Here is a 10,610-nt window from a genome sequence, read left to right on the forward strand (position 1 = left end):
CAGCATGTGTTTGTGCAGGAGTATAAAGCTGAGTGTGATGAGTGTCATCCCAGCTGTCTCTGCATCTTTGTCCGCCAGTAGGCGCATGAGGCTTTCGGTCAAGCTCCACATTCTTTCGGCCTGTGCGCAACACAAGTCTGTGAAGTCCCACCCTGCTGCCACAGGGCCCAGAGGCCAAAGGACTGTCCTGAAGCACTGGGGTAGCTGAAGCAGGAGGCAGGAGAGCTGGCAGCAGCTGCCCCAGTGCCCAAAGGCCAGGCCAGGCCAAGCGACTGCGTTCCCAGTGCAGCTTCAGCCACCGCCCCCTTCTCACCATTGAGGGATCATCAATGAGCTCCAGAAGGGCCCTGAGCGCCAGGCGACGCCTCTCCCTGCACTCGCTCTGCAGGTACCTTGAAGAGACCTTCACAACACTGTCGCCACATTCACTAGAATCCAGGCACACGAGGACCTGAAAGGCACAGGCCAGTGATGGGGGAGCCGGCCGGCAGGAGCCCGCAGCCGCACAGGGCTGGGCCCAGGACGCAGCAGCAGCAGCAGCACAGGGTGCGGGCACCGTCCCAGGTGTCTGCGGCCACGAGAGGGCAGAGAGCTGGGAGGCAGCACAGCCAGGCAGCGCTGGACACCCGGCTCACCTCCACAAGGAATGCCAGGGCGGGCAGATCCCAGTGTGGCTCCTGTGTGCTGAGCAGCCAGAGGAGGTGGAGTGCAATACTGGAACACAAGCGATGACAAGCGTGGCGCATCTCCCTAGGAGGGCAAAAAAGGGACCAGGAAGCTGAGCAAATCTCTCCAAGGACAGGCTTACAGAGCCTGGTGGTCTTTTACCACCACTCTGCATGGGGACCTGGGCCCTTTAGGAGGTGTCTCCTCCTGTGCTCTCTCCCCTCGCAGCCTTTTCCAGTCTGCTTGGCCGTCCCTCAGTGTGTCCTTAGCTGTCCCTCAGTGTGTCCCAGGGTCTCGGGGAATGTGTGGGACGGCTCGGGCACAGAGCACAAATGGCAGGATCAATGGGGAGAAAGTGAGTCTCACCTGGCCAGCAGACCCATGGCATAGTGGCGGGTGTCAGCACAGAGCAGCGTGTCCCAGCCACGCTTGCCTTCCTCTGACAACACCACATCCTTGTACTGCTTTTGGCAGAGCAGGGACTTCAGGGTCTGCACTGCAAACCTGTGTGCACAGCAAAGCCCAGGTCACTCTGGCAGCACTGGCTCCTTTGCAGGCCACGTGTCAGGCAGGGACAGGAGGAGTGGGATGGAGCACCTGTTGGGGCTGATGACAAGACCGTGCTCTTCCAGGCAATCCTTCCAGAAGGTTTGGACCTCCTCTGGCATCTCTTCTGTGCTGGAGAACACTTGGAAGAGCAGATGAACAAAAAGGCGGGGGAAATATGGCCTCACTACACGTGGGACAGAGGACTCTTGGAGGATCTTCCACATCACCACGGTCGCCTGCAAAGGACAAAGCCCCCCGAGAGAGCGCTCAGTGCCGAGGTGTCCGTGTGGCAGGGCCCGAGCGTGGCAGGGAGAGGCCCGGAGAGACCTTGGCAGGGGAGCACGGGGCCTGGTGGGGCTGAAGCTGGCCCTGGGCCAGGTTTCCGGCCAGCGCCTGAGGCAGGCAGATGCAGTGGGGGAAGGAGGATGGAGAGCTGCTGGAGAGGCGGCCTTGGGGCCAGCAAAGGCCAGTTGCGGAAACTCACAGCCAGGGCAAAGACAGCCGTTTTGTCCCCATCCGAGGTGCACGTGCTGTACTCTGGCCAGCTCCCCAGCACATCCAGGAGGATCAGCTGCACTGGCTCCGCGGTCCTGGACGAGCACATGATGGTCTTCCACATGGAGGTGGCAGCTCTGCGGGATTAGAGCTCTGTCTCAGGGGGGATCTCAGACACAGCAGCGTGGCCTGGGCATCCCTAGGGGCCTGGGCTGAGCGCCGGCTCTTCCTCTGCCCACTGGCCCTTGCCAGCAGCAGCCAGGCAGCCAAGCTGTGTGAGGACGGGCCCTGAGGGGCAGCAAGGCAGCATGGCAGCAGGCTAAGGGGCTGACGTGCCAGGGCTGGGAAAGGCAGCAGCCAGAGGGTTCTGGAACTCTCTAGCTCAGACACCTGGGCCAGGCGATACAGGGTGATGGGCTTGGGAGGCCTGAGCCCTCTGGGCAGGTGGGCCCCATACCTGTCACAGGACGGGGCCACACGCAGGAGCGTCACGACTGCGTCAGCCGGCTGTGCTTTGGTGAGTTTCAGCAGGGCCTTGTCCAGCCTGTGCTGGGCAGAATCATTGGCCAGGAGCCATCGGTGAATGTACCTCACCATGGCAGGCACCTGCGGGAGGCACGGGGAGACTTGGAAAGCTGCCAGAGAGAGCAATGTCCCCAGGCTCCCCAGAGAAGTGCTTTCCTTGCCAGCGCACTGCCATGGCCTCAAAGGCTCTGAGGGAGCAGCAGGCGTGGCTGGGGAAGCCACGTGACTCCTGGGGGAACTGAAGCCTGGCCCCAGGCTGCTTACTTGTTCTGGCCTGGCAACACCCTTCTCCAGGAGCAAATCCAGCAGGGCGGCACTGGTCTCATGCTTGAGGAGCTCGGAGTGAGCTGTGAGCCCAGTGCCCATGGTGCGGGTCTCTTCCTGCTGAATGCTCCGGATGAAGTGGCAGACGAGCTGTAGGAGAAGGGCAAGAAGCCGCGGATGTTGCATGGAGTGCTGCACACACGGTGCTGGGCTGAGCAGGGACAGCAGGCCCAGCCCGGGTGGGGGTGGCTGCAGGTACCTGCGCTGTTCGATGGAAGCGGCCACGGCTGGATTCCTGCTCATGTGTGCGCTCCACAGCTTCATCTGGCAAAGAGGGAGCGCAGCCAGAGCTGAGGGGCTGCGGGAGAGGCCGGAGAACACAGCCCAGCCCTGCACTCCCCAGGCAGGGAGAGCCCTGCGATGCCCCAGGGGGATGGAGCGAGGCCGCTGAGGGGTGTCTGCCTGGCGCCTCTTCCGGCCTGTCCGTGGGCATTTCCCCAGGGGATTGCATGGCATGGCATGGCATGGCATGGCATGGCATGGCATGGGGCCAAGTTGGCTGCAGGCTCCAGGCCTGCAGCCCAGTTCTGCCACTCACCCCCCTGTGGTGGATGGAAGAGCACCACCTCTTCAGTCTCCTGTGCTGGGGCTGCTCCAGGGCCGCCTTCCTCCTCCTCCACCCAGGCCATCTTGGGCACTCTCGGGGGTCTCTGCTCCATGTCTGTGGCTGGAGCTACTTGCAGGAGAGGTGCCCTGGGAAAGCTCCAGGGCACCAAGTCCCACGCTCTGCCCTTGGGGGCAGCTGCAGAATAGAAGGCTTGGAAGGCCACGGGTCACCGAGTCCTGTGCTCTGGCCTTGAGCTCAGCTGCAGGAAGAACGCTGCAGAAAAGCTCCTGGTCAGACGGGAACGAGTGCGCTGTGTGGGGGCTCCTCACAGCACTGCTCTGTCCCGTTGTGCCCCGCTGTTTGCTCCCAGCACCAGGCAAGCTTCTATTTCCCACGTGTCACAAAGGGGCCTTGGAGACCGGGTTCCGTTCCATGGCACGGTGACCGTGCTGCAGCGTGCCACCCAGGGCCCTTGCACACACTGCCTCCTGCCCTGGGGCCGGCCCCAGCCCTGCTAAAGTGGCCCAGCTTGGAAGGAATCCCTGGCCCCAGGTGTCTAAGACAGCCTGACAGAATCTTTAGGAAGGGCTCAGACCATAAGCAAAGGCCGCCCTGCTCTGCGGGCTCAGGCCTATCCCCATATCTTTCCCTGAGAGCATTTGAATTTCTAAATGAGAATCATTTGAAGGGAGGGGATTTACATTTTCCATTCCAGAGAAGACTTCTGCCTTCCTTAGCAGACACCTCTTTCTTCAAACCAAGACAATTCTTTGTCATCTTGATGATGCGCAGTTGCTGAGAAGCCCCGTTTTACTCCAGGGACCTTAAGAACCATTCCCAGCAACTGGGAAAATCCTAGGTGTTCCATCCACCCATAGATGAACTCTCCAAATTTGCCCCGAAAGTGGGTCCAGCTTTTATAGGCCAAAAAGAGCAAGTCCAAGTGACTCGATGATATTTTTTAGCCGGGATAGCCCTGCAGCTGATGGCACACTTCACAGTCAGCAGGGGACACAGCTAGGCCAAAGCCCAGACCTCTTCTGGGAAACTTTCTCTTCAAACACCCTTCAAACAAGCCTCCATGCAAGTCAGTTGGGAAAGTTTCTTCAAATGATCCATTTCTGGCACCTGACTACACAGGGTTATGTGAAAGATTCTAAAGCAGCCGCTCTGGAGTCAGAGAGGCAGCCCTGAGAGTCCTTGTCATCTATTTGTAGCTAAATCCCACTTTTGGGGAGTTGAAGGAGTTTGGAACGAGCTAGAGAGCGGACCTCTGAGTTTTTTAGATGATGCCATTGCTTTTTCTTCTCTTCTACATAGGCAGGAAGGGTGAGTTGGGCTCACATCTCCACCGCATGGCTCACAGGGCCGCAAGACTTGTAGTTACAAGAGCTTTGAAGGATTTCTTGGCCAAGAAGACACGGCCAACAAGGATTTTTATGTTTTGGACCCAATCTTCAAGATTTCATCTTACGGACTCATGCTCTCGGAGTGTCTAGCTGGTCAGAGTGACCGCGAGATAAGTTAGAAAGTCTCTTTTCCCAGCCCGGTGGTGGAAGAAGGAGTCCGAGCTCTTCATTTCTCAGTCTCAAGGTTGTTGATTGTATCTTATCTATAAAATTCTTTCTCCTGTCCTGCCGAGGTCCGCTCAGCAAGACAGTCTAAGGCACTCTGCCTCCTCTGGGGTGGTGTTATCTTTTTCTACTAAAAACTACCTGTACAACAGTTACAATTACTTTCCAATCCCTATCGTCTATGTCGGACAGCGAGCTTCTACTCTAGACCAATCTCAAATGCCAACATCACAGCAGAAGATGGAGGCCAAGAAGAAGGAGAAAGGCTGGACGTGCCCAGATTGCTCCATCTGGCCCCCTGAAGCCCCATTCTAAAAACCCTCAAAATCTAGTTTTCCACTCTGGGATAAATTCACTATCATTCTACTTCAACTTTTGTGGCTGGTCATTCTTCATACAAGGTTGGGGATTGTTTTTTCCAAGGGCTAAATCAAAGGCACAGGGGTCTTGGGCTCTGTGCCAAGCTCTCTGAGCCCTCTGACAGGGTCTCGAGTCCTGCAGGGCAGTCAGAGGAATTTCCTGGGTAACCACATCATGCTGACAGTGTAAGCTTCCTTAGCCAGTCATGCTATGACACACAAACCTACAGCACTGCATCCTAAACTTCTTGTTTACCATTGTAACTACTTGGATTTTTTCCTAGATCTTGAACTCGAAAACTCTAAACTTTCCTCCACTTCAACTTTCCTCCCCGTGTCGCTGCTATAAACTAGAAATCCGCATTCTCGCTTCTATCACCTAAGTTTGGGAGCCCTTTGCAAGGTCTCAGATCAAACCCTGTGCTTAATTCTAAGCTTTGCTGGCAAGACCAAAGGTCTGAGATTTCTCTGCATTTGGGTTTCCAACAACACTGATGCTGTTAGTTGCAGAGCGCCCAGGATGCGTCTTGCAGGTCAACTCTGGCAGGAACAAGGCGGCTGCCAGGGGGCTGCTTGTGGCCTCTGACAGCCCATTGCCCACGGCTTGCCAGCGGCCCAGCCCCTCAGGGGCTGCCCCAGCCCGGCCAAGCTGCCCGGCAGCAGCGCCGCAGCCCCACAGCAGCTCCAGAGCAGCCCCATGCAGAGGCACCTGGGAGCCCTCAGCAAGGCAGCCGGCAGCACACGGGCAGGAGGACACGGCTGGCGCTTCCTGCCTGGCCCAGGGCTTGTGGCCATCTCCAGGCACCTCTCTGGCAGGGATCCCCGCAGCTCCGGCCCCTGCCCAGCCGCTCTGTGGGCAGCACAAAGGCTTCAGCAGAACCACCAAAGGCCGAGGGGTTTCTGGCCATTTCCCCGGGCCCACTGCACGCCTGCGCAGCTGGCTGAGTGCGAGCATCCTTTTCCCCCTCCTCCCCTATGCCGTACGGACCCTGGGCAGCAAAAGAAAGATCCTGGGAGTCTGTGTATGTTAACATAGTCTATATTTACATGGTAAAAGAAAAAAAAAAAAAAAAGAAACAAAAATTCTTGAAGAAACGGAAAATTCCACCTGACTCAGGTGGCCACAACAAAAACAGCTTCTGGGATCAGTTCTCCACAGAGCCCTGGCAGGGCAGGCAGCTGAGCCATGACGGACGAGGCCGTGTCTTCCACGCCCTGCGCAGGTGATTTTGGAGCCACTGGAACCTGGAGATGGGAGCCCGCTCTCCTGACCTGACGATGCACAGCGTTTGAATTGCCAGGCTTCCGACGGCGAGGCTGACGTCGTTCGTTTTGTCTTCAAGGGCTGCGAGAGAGAGGAACAGAGGCACGGTCAGAAGCTGGAGCTGCAGGGAGCCGAGGAAGAGCCCCCTGCCAGGGCCATCCCAGCCGGCTCTTGCCATGGCCAGGAGGGAGAAGGGAGCAAGGGGATCAACCCGAAGCTGCTGGCCACGAATGGCCCGCGTGGCCCTGAAATCTCCGTGTGCTCTGCCCACGGGAGCAGAGCCCACTGCAGCCGGGGCAAGGCTTGCAGCTCCCCCCGGCAGCCCCCGCTGTCAGCCCGCTGCCCTCACTCACCAGCGCAGATCAGCTGCAGCTCTTGCTGCTGCCCCCTCAGGTGCCGCCCGGCCATGCCTGTGAACACAGAGCCTGTCATGGCCCCAGCAGCACAGCTCCCTGCCAGCGCCGCTGCGGCGCTGTGGCCACACGGGCTGCCGGCCCGGCAGGGCTCAGCTCAGCCCATGCGGCACGCTGTCGCCCCAGGGCACGGCTGTCAGAGGGCGGCAGCAGCAATGCCCAGGCCAGGCGGGGCTCCACGGCGCCGGGCGCGGCTGCCGCTGCCGGGGCAGCAGGCGGGGCCGGGGCCGAGCTGCGGCGGGCCGGGGAGGGAGCCCGGGCTCGTAACTCACCCATGAAGCTGATGGCCGCCTCTCGCAGGGGCTCCTGTGGGCTCTCCAGGTAGCGCAGGGCTCGGCGCAGGTGCTCGGCTGCTCTGCTCCTGTCCTCTGCCAGCTGGAGAGAGCGGCAGGAGGGAAGGGTTGGCGCGGGCTCAGGCCCTGGGCCGGGCGCTGCCTGCGCCAAGCCCCGGCCTCCCCCGGCCACACAGCCCTGAGGCGCGGCCAGCAGCCGCTGGCGCCGGGCTCCCGAGAGGGGAGGGGGAGAGGGCCGGCTGCTGCCCGGGGAGCCGCGGTGCCGCCCCTGCCCCGCAGCTCCGCCGGGCCGGGCTTTCATGGGCACCCGGCTCGGGCCCACGGGAGCCTGGAGAAGAGCCCGCGCGGCCTCTGGCTGCAGCAGCGCGCAGGGGCACAGCTGCCCGGCCCGCACACTGAGCACCGCCCTCAGGGGCCTTCTCCTGGCTGAGGTGGGGATTCCAGGCCGTCCTTACCAGGCACTTGCTGAACTTCCACAGTTTCTGCTCCTTCAGCAGCTTTTTGAGATCCCTCCTCTTGATGAACTTGACCGCATAAAGCAGCGTTTCCCGAGAAGCCTGGAGAGCAGCAGAGACGCGGAGATGGCCCCGCAGCCCAGGGCTCGGGACCCGCCTCCCCCTGCCATGGCCTGCAGGAGGCTGCGGTCCAGCAGGCGCAGGGCAGGAGGCAGCCGAGCCCCGTGCCAGGCGGACAGCAGCAGCCCACGAGTCCTCACCTCTGCCACATGCTGATTCTCATCATTGCAGTGGAAGAAGAGTGGAAGCAGGCTCTGTTGCACAGGGCTTTCCAAAGAGTTTTCTCTCTCTTCCAAGTACTCCATCATGTCTCGGAAGAGTTTTATGGAGAGCAGCTGTACCTGGCTATTATCCTAGATGAAGAAAAAATGAAAAAACACCTCAGCATTGGCTCCTCCGGGCACCCTGGGCACAGGGCTGGAAATGCACAGGGCACACAGTTTCCAGGCAGCACCCAGTGGCTGTAGCTGGGAGCACAGAGCCTTACGTGGTCAAAGAGCGGCAGGAGTGCCTCAGCCAGCTGCACGGCAATGGGGGTGGACATCAGCATGTGTTTGTGCAGGAGTATAAAGCTGAGTGTGATGAGTGTCATCCCAGCTGTCTCTGCATCTTTGTCCGCCAGTAGGCGCATGAGGCTTTCGGTCAAGCTCCACATTCTTTCGGCCTGTGCGCAACACAAGTCTGTGAAGTCCCACCCTGCTGCCACAGGGCCCAGAGGCCAAAGGACTGTCCTGAAGCACTGGGGTAGCTGAAGCAGGAGGCAGGAGAGCTGGGAGCAGCTGCCCCAGTGCCCAAAGGCCAGGCCAGGCCATGCGACTGCGTTCCCAGTGCAGCTTCAGCCACCGCCCCCTTCTCACCATTGAGGGATCATCAATGAGCTCCAGAAGGGCCCTGAGCGCCAGGCGACGCCTCTCCCTGCACTCGCTCTGCAGGTACCTTGAAGAGACCTTCACAACACTGTCGCCACATTCACTAGAATCCAGGCACACGAGGACCTGAAAGGCACAGGCCAGTGATGGGGGAGCCGGCCGGCAGGAGCCCGCAGCCGCACAGGGCTGGGCCCAGGACGCAGCAGCAGCAGCAGCACAGGGTGCGGGCACCGTCCCAGGTGTCTGCGGCCACGAGAGGGCAGAGAGCTGGGAGGCAGCACAGCCAGGCAGCGCTGGACACCCGGCTCACCTCCACAAGGAATGCCAGGGCGGGCAGATCCCAGTGTGGCTCCTGTGTGCTGAGCAGCCAGAGGAGGTGGAGTGCAATACTGGAACACAAGCGATGACAAGCGTGGCGCATCTCCCTAGGAGGGCAAAAAAGGGACCAGGAAGCTGAGCAAATCTCTCCAAGGACAGGCTTACAGAGCCTGGTGGTCTTTTACCACCACTCTGCATGGGGACCTGGGCCCTTTAGGAGGTGTCTCCTCCTGTGCTCTCTCCCCTCGCAGCCTTTTCCAGTCTGCTTGGCCGTCCCTCAGTGTGTCCTTAGCTGTCCCTCAGTGTGTCCCAGGGTCTCGGGGAATGTGTGGGACGGCTCGGGCACAGAGCACAAATGGCAGGATCAATGGGGAGAAAGTGAGTCTCACCTGGCCAGCAGACCCATGGCATAGTGGCGGGTGTCAGCACAGAGCAGCGTGTCCCAGCCACGCTTGCCTTCCACTGACAACACCACATCCTTGTACTGCTTTTGGCAGAGCAGGGACTTCAGGGTCTGCACTGCAAACCTGTGTGCACAGCAAAGCCCAGGTCACTCTGGCAGCACTGGCTCCTTTGCAGGCCACGTGTCAGGCAGGGACAGGAGGAGTGGGATGGAGCACCTGTTGGGGCTGATGACAAGACCGTGCTCTTCCAGGCAATCCTTCCAGAAGGTTTGGACCTCCTCTGGCATCTCTTCTGTGCTGGAGAACACTTGGAAGAGCAGATGAACAAAAAGGCGGGGGAAATATGGCCTCACTACACGTGGGACAGAGGACTCTTGGAGGATCTTCCACATCACCACGGTCGCCTGCAAAGGACAAAGCCCCCCGAGAGAGCGCTCAGTGCCGAGGTGTCCGTGTGGCAGGGCCCGAGCGTGGCAGGGAGAGGCCCGGAGAGACCTTGGCAGGGGAGCACGGGGCCTGGTGGGGCTGAAGCTGGCCCTGGGCCAGGTTTCCGGCCAGCGCCTGAGGCAGGCAGATGCAGTGGGGGAAGGAGGATGGAGAGCTGCTGGAGAGGCGGCCTTGGGGCCAGCAAAGGCCAGTTGCGGAAACTCACAGCCAGGGCAAAGACAGCCGTTTTGTCCCCATCCAAGGTGCACGTGCTGTACTCTGGCCAGCTCCCCAGCACATCCAGGAGGATCAGCTGCACTGGCTCCGCGGTCCTGGACGAGCACATGATGGTCTTCCACATGGAGGTGGCAGCTCTGCGGGATTAGAGCTCTGTCTCAGGGGGGATCTCAGACACAGCAGCGTGGCCTGGGCATCCCTAGGGGCCTGGGCTGAGCGCCGGCTCTTCCTCTGCCCACTGGCCCTTGCCAGCAGCAGTCAGGCAGCCAAGCTGTGTGAGGACGGGCCCTGAGGGGCAGCAAGGCAGCATGGCAGCAGGCTAAGGGGCTGACGTGCCAGGGCTGGGAAAGGCAGCAGCCAGAGGGTTCTGGAACTCTCTAGCTCAGACACCTGGGCCAGGCGATACAGGGTGATGGGCTTGGGAGGCCTGAGCCCTCTGGGCAGGTGGGCCCCATACCTGTCACAGGACGGGGCCACACGCAGGAGCGTCACGACTGCGTCAGCCGGCTGTGCTTTGGTGAGTTTCAGCAGGGCCTTGTCCAGCCTGTGCTGGGCAGAATCATTGGCCAGGAGCCATCGGTGAATGTACCTCACCATGGCAGGCACCTGCGGGAGGCACGGGGAGACTTGGAAAGCTGCCAGAGAGAGCAATGTCCCCAGGCTCCCCAGAGAAGTGCTTTCCTTGCCAGCGCACTGCCATGGCCTCAAAGGCTCTGAGGGAGCAGCAGGCGTGGCTGGGGAAGCCACGTGACTCCTGGGGGAACTGAAGCCTGGCCCCAGGCTGCTTACTTGTTCTGGCCTGGCAACACCCTTCTCCAGGAGCAAATCCAGC

Source organism: Zonotrichia albicollis, chromosome 32, assembly GCF_047830755.1.
Source record: "Zonotrichia albicollis isolate bZonAlb1 chromosome 32, bZonAlb1.hap1, whole genome shotgun sequence".
In the NCBI taxonomy this organism is placed as follows: domain Eukaryota; kingdom Metazoa; phylum Chordata; class Aves; order Passeriformes; family Passerellidae; genus Zonotrichia; species Zonotrichia albicollis.